Raw genomic sequence first — 8,948 nt, 5'->3', positions numbered from 1 at the left:
CTTTTAATTTAAGGGAAAATATTTTAGTAAGAAATATTATAAGTAATAGAAACATTTCTGATTAAAAAAAGGAATCTTAATATAGAGTAAAACAATTGCTAAGACAAAAACCTACTATAGCCAATGTAATATAAGAGGGTACTGTAGGTATGTTCTTAAAGTAATATGTTAAATAAAAGAAATTATGTTTGCTTTAAATTACTTAGAAAGAATGACCATATCTGTATTTCCAGAAACTTTATCAAATTTATAACAATTACAATAATATAAGTACCATGGCTAGAAATGCTCGTATTATTACTAATATGGGAAGTTGGCAGTACCCTTGAAATGAGATTATTTTGATTCACCTGGAGTCATTTTTATAAATTTTTCATGATGGTTATATAAATGTAATTTGCATTATATTTAAATGTTACTTGAATGTAACACATGGGTTAAGTATAAAAAGTAATCATATATACTGAATGTTTAGATTTTTTCAGTTCTAAAATATAGGTGGTGATAAAATATAAATCCTACATACATTACCCATTGCAACTGAGCTCAATTCTTTTCCAGTGTCATTTTGAGTTCCCTGTTGCCATAGTTGCTGCAAAGAAGATGCATTTTTCTAAAAGATTTATAAATAATGATTGCAATGTTTTTAGCTCTTTGTAGTGAAATACAATATCCAATGCCTCTGAGAAGAATATAAATCTAAGCACCAGGGAGCCATTCAGGTCACACTTGAGTCTTATTACAAGTATGGCAAGAAAAGTCTCTCGCTGGTATCCATTAATGTGCATTCTCCTGTCCACTCAAAAGATAAATTCCATGTAGTTAGCTTCCGAAGACACATGTAAGACTGTCTTTAAACTATATATCTGCTTTTGTTACTCCAAGATCCTGTCAAACACAAAGAGGTTGCAATTTATTGATCTTTCTTTTTCCGATATTGCTAATTTTCATCATTTTTCTAAATACCAAATCAAAAAAATTAACCTATATGAATACATTCTGCCAAATGCATGTATTCTTATTATATGTAAATAATAGAGAAATTGTCATTTTTGTTTAACAGGGAAACAAAGATATATACATATAGTTGATAAATGATATTAATTATGGCTCTTCACATAACTGAAAAATCAATGTTCAAGAGTCATGTTCCTCCTGATTTTCCAAAAAATAGTCACTATTGATTGAATAGTTGCTTTTATTATTCCACATATACTGCATGCCATCTGAAGTAGAAAATGTACTTTAATAAAAATCCAAAAACCAAAAGCAGAGAATAATGATAAAATAATATGTAAGGGTCTACAATCCAGAGATAAGAAAAACATGTTTTTGGTGTACATCCAAGCATATATGCACATACAGATGCCTCTATATGGTATACACATATATGTATTGAGCATACACAGGCTGTTCTAGACTATGATGCAGTAAGAAAATCTTATTTCAATGACTTAAAACAATAAATTTATATGTTCTCATATATACATTCAACACTGCTTAGTAAAATGTTTGCTACCTTTTCTCATTCCAGGACCATAGGCTGATAAAATTTCACCTCTATGACATCAAGGTCTCATGAGGGTCCAGGGCTTACCATGGTAGGGAAGATAGAATTAGTGTCCCACACCAGTAATTAAATTCTTTGGCCATAGCCCTTAAGTTAGTCACATGGCCTTGTCTAATTGCAAGGGGTTGAAAAATATATTCCTCTTATGAGCCTGAAAAGAGAATAAACGGCTGTGAATCAGCACCAGAAGGGCAATCATGATGTACTTTCACAAAAACATTTATTTTCTTTTTTCTTCTTGTATTCTTTCCTCTTGTCTGTCAAAAATGCATATACACTTAGACTTTAGATTATTTGTGTGTTGATCAAGAGAATGTCAATAAAAATACTGAATATTTTTGCCTTAAAAACTAGATACCTGTATCACTTTAGTGGTTTCCTGATTTTCCATAATAGGCATTCCCATAAGTGGAAAAATTGTCCACTTTGTTCATTTACCTCCTTCCCTGGTTTTTCTCTTAATGGGTTGAGCCCTATCTTGGTAACAGTGCTTAAAACACACTGTGTCTTATGAATCACAGAGTTTAAAATCCTTCTTCCTGTCTTGTGTATGTTTTTAATTGGCATACACTAAGTTCTCAACAACTATTCTTACTACTTTTGGTTATAATCACAACTTTCTTCATTTGGGTCTTATTTGCACTGTACCTTGTGAAAGTCCTCAATTTCTTATTTAATGACACTTTTTTCTTCCTGATTATACATTTTCATTCCACTTTCCAAATGTGTCATATTTTTTCTCTGTATTTCCAAGAGAATTTGACAAAGGAAGCTATCAAATATACAAGCTCAATGTGCCGATTTTATATCAAACTGAAATATTTTCTCTTGACACAATGTGGTATATTTTTAAAGCAATGTAAACTTAATGCCATCTAAATTAGGTTTGCAATTCTGCTATTAACTAGTAATGTGTTTCAGAGAAGTAATCTAATGGAACGTGATTTTCATTTTATCATTCAAAATAAAAAGATAATAACAGGTTTATCTAAGATCTATTAAAAGAGAAAAATACAGACCACAGTGCTAAAATATAATGGTCACTAAATCATGCTATTTAAAAATTGTTGTCTTCTCAAACAATTTTACTTATTAAGATTTTCAGTTTTCTCGTATTTGAAGAAACTCTGCTAAGTATTTGTATGTGAATGCTGTTATACTACGTTCAAGGTTTTGAACTGTACTGGCAATCTTTATTGCTAGTGACAACAACTTAAATAAAAGATAGACATATGTACATGCAAACGAAAGTATAATTTCATGGCTTCCTAAGTTTCCAAGTGTGCTTTTGCTTTAAGAATTTGTAAAAATACACATGGCAGAATTTGAGAAATAAATAGTTTAAATTAATACTAAGATCTTTGCTGACTTCTTACTTTTCAATAGTGTTAACACTTTATTTGAGAAAACTTTCTTCCATTTTTTCTCACAAAACATCACTTTTTATACCAAATTAGTTTGAATTCTATTACAATTTTTGTTAACCCCCAATATGCATACCAGAGGGTCATAATCAAATCTTACTTTTATTAACACAGCTATAGTTTACTTTCATCTCTTATAATGAAATCTCAGTTTTCCTTGTATTAAGAAAATCTATGGCATCTACTAAATATACACACTGAAAACATAATATTGAATAAAGCACACTCTTACCTTACTCAGTAGGACAAAACGTGGAGGTTATCTGTAGGCTGTGAGAGCAGAAAAGCCCAGCAGCAATATCCTCCTCTGGGACACTTGTGTATATTGCGATTGGAAGATGCTTGACCTTGAAGATCACAGGGCACTAGAGACATGAACATATCAGGGAGCAGATGCAGCTCAGAAGAGCACAAATTCTAAGAACTCTAAGATAGTCAAGTAGGGCTGGAAATTCTTTTATAAATCATGAAACTGTAGCAAAGACAAAAGGAAAAAGAAGCTAGAATTGTAGATAGGGCTCTGTTGTAAATGACTTTAGAGACTAATCCTAAAGGTTGAACTTAACTATGTTTAAATTTTCATTATTATGGATACTTAACAGTACTACATATTTGTGGGGTACATGTGATATTTTGCTACAAGCATACAGTGTGTAACATTCAAATCAGGATAATTGGGATATTCATCATCTCAAGCATATATCACTTCTTTGTGTTAGAAACATTTCATTTTTTCTTTTAGTTATTTTGATATACAATAAATTTTTGTTAACTATAGTGGACCTTTTATGCTACCAAACACTAGGTCTTATTTTTTTGTCTAACTATATTTTTGTATCCATTAACTATCTCCTCTTTATGCTCCTTTCCCTACACTCTCCCTAGCCTCTGGTAATGGTCAGTCCACTCTCTATCTCCATGAGTTTATTTATTTTTACCTCCCACATATTAGTGAGAACATGAGACATATGTCAAATAGAACTTACACTTTGAAGACAATGAGACACCATTGGATTCAAGCATCCAAACAAAACTATTAGATTCATGTTTAACTTCTCTTGAATTAATATCATTATAGTGACTGGGAAAGTTTCACCTAATAGTTACTGCTACTTGATGATACTAGCATTTACATTAGTGTGGACTGGGCTCTTTATTCACCTCTAGTTTGTTTTGTGAGTCACACAGTTTAAAATTCTCCTTCAATTTTATATCTTTTTATTGATTTTAACCCTATTTTAGCCTACAAAATATTTAATTGCTTGTAAAGTATTAAAAACAGTAAAAAAAAAAAAAAAGAGCAAACTGTTAAAGAAGAAGTAATATCCTTCATAATACTACAATCAGACAATAATTCCTCCTGGGTGTTTTTCCTGATTTTTCTCTGAAGAATTAAGAGAGAAATTAACTGGGAGAGAAGGGCCAAGAGAAAGGCTAAAGGGACACTATTTTGAGAAACATGGGCGTTAAAATAGATTAAATAATGTGTGATTCTTCATATTAAACAATTATTTCACCTCAGAGTTTTAAACATTGAGATGAATTTTTTTAATTTCAAACGTAATTAAATTGTCAAAAATCTTATCATATAATTCTCAGTGCAAAACTTAATCAATATGCCTACGTTGTAGACAGATACAGACCTGTTTGAGTGGTTGCCTAGAGTCCAATTGTCAGTAGTAATCTAACTTGCACTCCAAATAACGATTCTTAAAAAAACTCACTAACATATTTTCTTGACTAAGCCTGTGTTATTACTGGCATGAGATAAAATAACAACTTTCTTTGTCAGCTGTGCATTCTGAAGCCCATGGTTAATAAAAATGTTAACCAGGGTTATGATAGTAGCTGAGGGATTATGATAAATGTACAGCATATAAGGCATGCATGGATGTTTCACTTCAAGTATAAACATGCAGTTAATGGCACTTAAAAAACTGTTTTTATACTCTCAGATTTAGAAAGGTTGGGGATAGATAAATCCATTACCTTTCAAATTTTCCTTTTAAAAATACAAACCTCTATTTTGTAATAGTACCTAAATTAAGACATATTGTTTTAAGAAAAAAAAAAAGATAAAGGACTGAATTAAGAAAGGAACTATAAAAATAGGCATAATGCTACCACTGCATAAACTCCTTTCACATATTGATGATATTGACCAAGGTCCAATGTATGCATATGGTATTTTTTAAATAAAAGGATACAGCTATGCATAGAGACATTTAACCTGCTTTAAAAACATAAACTCCATATTATAAATGTATTTGTATACCAGCAAACAACTATTCACTTTCAAAATCTTGCAAATGGCAAACTTTTTCATTATGTGGGTGAGCTGTACATTAATCAATCGTGTTTTTTTTTCCCCAACGTTTAACGATTACAAGTGAGGTGGTAATAGCGTTGTAACTTTATTTTTGTGGCTCTGTCCCAGCTGGCTTCTCCTGAGATACTACTGTGGAGAAACATGACAAAAGTTATCTCTAACTGCAAGAAAGTCTGGGAAATTGGGAAACAGGATACACAGGATGCATCTGAACAAATCATAGTATTTATTTCCTAAGAATTACATAAATATTATTCAAGTTTATTCTACAGATTAGATTCTGCCTGTAAAAATTTGAAGACAGACAAATGTTTATTTCTTTGTGTGTATTTTTTGCCTGGCTGAGTGCTTATGAATTATATCTTTATAGATGAAATGCAATGGTATGTTTATATCTTGGACACATTACATTGGAAAATAATGAGAAAAACCAATACATATAATCTTTTTTATAGTTTATGAATATTATCTTCTAAGATGATATTGATTTTTCACTTTTGTTCCTTTTATATTTATCTTCCCTTCAGAAAGATCAGCTTTTCAGATATTGTCCTTCTATAATATCTTCTCAGCTTCCATTTCATTAATCTATTTTTTTACTGCTTTTTAAACAAGTTTTTATATCATTTTTCAGCAACATTATGTTATTTATTGTCATCAAAGTGTATTGTAATTCCATTGTTTTGTTTTTAAGTTTCTATTCCTTCTTTCTAGGTTTATCTTATAAATGTATTATCTAATTTATAAATTATTTTTTTCTATTTGACACTCTGCATCTGATTATTAGTGGTTATGCCCTGTTGTAATCAATTCTGTAAGTCAGTTTTCCGTGTTTTCCATCTAGAACTTCTCTTGGGTCATATTTGCTTTTATGTTAGTTCATACTGCTTTTGTTTTGCTTTACTTTCTAACCACAGAGAAATGTTGTTATAGCTGCTGTCTTTTGTTTGTTTTTCCTTGAAGAATGTCAAGACAACATATTTGTTGAATGATATGAATATATTATTACCATTTATCATATACGGTAGTGCCCATTTATCCATGGAGGATAGCCTCCAAGACTCCCAGTGGAAGGCCAAGGCATGGATAGTACCAAACCCTATGTATACATACATACCTATGATAAAGTTTAACTTATCAATCAGGCATAGTAAGAGATTAGCCACAAAAATGAATTGTAAGATAGAACAATTATAACAATATATTGTAATAAATGTTATGTAAATGTGGTCTCTTCTCTCTCAACTACTGAGTGACTGACAGGTGGGTAATAGATACAGAGTGGACAAAGAGATGATTCATGTCCAGGACAGGATAGAGGGAAATGGTGCAAGATTTCATCACGCTACTCAGAGTGGTACATCGTTTAACTCATGTTTATTTCTGGAATTTTCTATTTGTTATTTTCAGACTGAGGTTGACATGAGGTAACTGAAACTTTGGAAAACAAAACCACAGGTAAAAGGAAATTACTGTACTTGTGTTTAAATAAGATTATATATATTTAATATAGACATAAGATATATATTATATGTTTAAAATTTTAAGGTAAAGCATGAGTAGATATGAGGAGCTCTCCATTTCTAGTAGATTTTTACTATAATTCCTGTTGTTCTAGGATGGTCTTTTTTCTCCACGCCTTGCTCCATTCTCTAAGTTCTAAAATAACACAAGGTGAAGTGAGCAAGCCAAACACAAGCTCAAGTTCTCTCCCTGAATTTCTATTATACCCCTCCTGTTCTGCTTGTCTCCTCAGTAACCTACATGGGCTTACCTATGCAAAGATGCTGCATTGTGTAACCCACATTTCCACTCCCAGTGAAATGGTACAGGGGTCCTTCTTTTGGCACTGTGGCCTTGAACATGACATTAATTTATATTTTTTCTATCTACTCTCCCCATTGGTACAAATACAGAGATGCAAAGTTAGGATTCAGCAAGAAAAAAAGCAATTGTACTCTCCCAGACTAGAAAAAGCAAAGAGAGGCATAATTTATTATGTGAACATCTTTTGATTCTGAGAGCAGATATTGTGGAGTTCATGAAGTATTTTCTTATCTTTATATAAACCAAATCTAAGATAGTCAATAAAATTAATTTTGAGTAGGTTTTCCTTCAGTCAGCCCACAATCCTCAATGAGAGTTATTTTATTCATTAAAAATATGACCATAGCTAGATATTTATTGATTGTATTTTTTTTGTATTGCTAATGACTACTTTTATGAATTCTGAACTAAACTGGAGACTCATATCAAGATACTAATTTTAAATAGAAGCCCTCTGTTTAGTATGTACCCTTTGTAGTTTCTACAGTGTGACTTTTTTCTTTGCTAGACCTTTTTTTTTCTTACATACATTTTGTTGGTGGTAATTTCGTGAAGAAAAAAATGCCAATTGAGAAAAAATCATTTGCATTTTATAATGCTAAAATAGCAGATGCTTAAAGCCCAAAATGTTAGTTAACATTTAGTAAGATTTAATCAACTATGCTAGTTTTATGATTTTTTAAAAGATCATAACTATTTTCAATTAAAAAGTGTGATTATTAATTATCAATTTTTAAGTAACAATTATTTAAAAACTAATATAAAATGATTTGGAGTAATTTATTAATGTAAGCTTTAACTACCTTATATTTTATTTTTAAAAGCATATTTTCATTTTATTAAATTATTGACTGAAATAAGTATGAAGAACATACTCTGAACCCATTCAAAAATCTGGGTTTTAACCTACATACCCCAGGAGAATTCTCAAGGTGAAAGCAAGGCTGAGGCAACTTGACTGGTCCATAGAATTTTTCAACTCTGAAAATAACAGGAAACATGCAATTTTGCCATATAAAAGATTATTCTATCCAAAGTTTATTAGATTCTAATATTTTCAGTGGCCATATTCAGTTCAGTTTAGCACACCATGAAATATAAAGTTAGCTGTCTATAATTATGTATAAGAAAAAGTTATTTGTGTTTAAGGAAAATATTTTATTACTTTGGTAGCATGGACTTTTTATATTACTTACTTAAAGTTAAAATTATATCATTTTATTAGTGTTACTTACCAATATGACTACTCCTATCCAATATTTTGAAAATAGAGATATATCATATTTGTAAAATTTGGAAGGCATAGAATACCTAAAAGTATTTGTTGCCTATCTTCTTTTATTTTAGACTATTGGAATTTTCTTTTTTAGATGGAGTCTTCCTCTGTCGCTTAGGGTGAAGTGCAATGGCATGATCTTGGCTCACTGCAGCCTCTGTCTCCAGGGTTCAAGCAATTCTCCTGTCTAAGCCTTCCGAGTAACTGTGATTACAGGCATGCATCACCATGCCCAGCTAATTTTTGCATTTTTAGTAGAGACAGGGTTTCACCATGTTGGCCAATCTGGTCTTGAACTCTGGACCACAGGTGATATGCCCGCCTCAGGCTCCCAAAGTGTTGGGATTACAGGCGTGAGCCACTGTGCCTAGCCAGGATCTATTTTTAATATGTCTCTTTCTTATGGGATTTCTCTAATATTTGCTTGCAATATCTCATGTGACCGTAATTTTTGGTATTTCTATTGGCCATATATATATATATTTTCTATTTTATGCTGAGTAGAATTAATTTACATATATT

Source organism: Cebus imitator, unplaced genomic scaffold (assembly GCF_001604975.1).
Source record: "Cebus imitator isolate Cc_AM_T3 unplaced genomic scaffold, Cebus_imitator-1.0 Scaffold100, whole genome shotgun sequence".
Taxonomy (NCBI): domain Eukaryota; kingdom Metazoa; phylum Chordata; class Mammalia; order Primates; family Cebidae; genus Cebus; species Cebus imitator.
The sequence above is the reverse complement of the archived record's forward strand: the minus strand, read 5'-3'. Positions refer to the sequence as shown.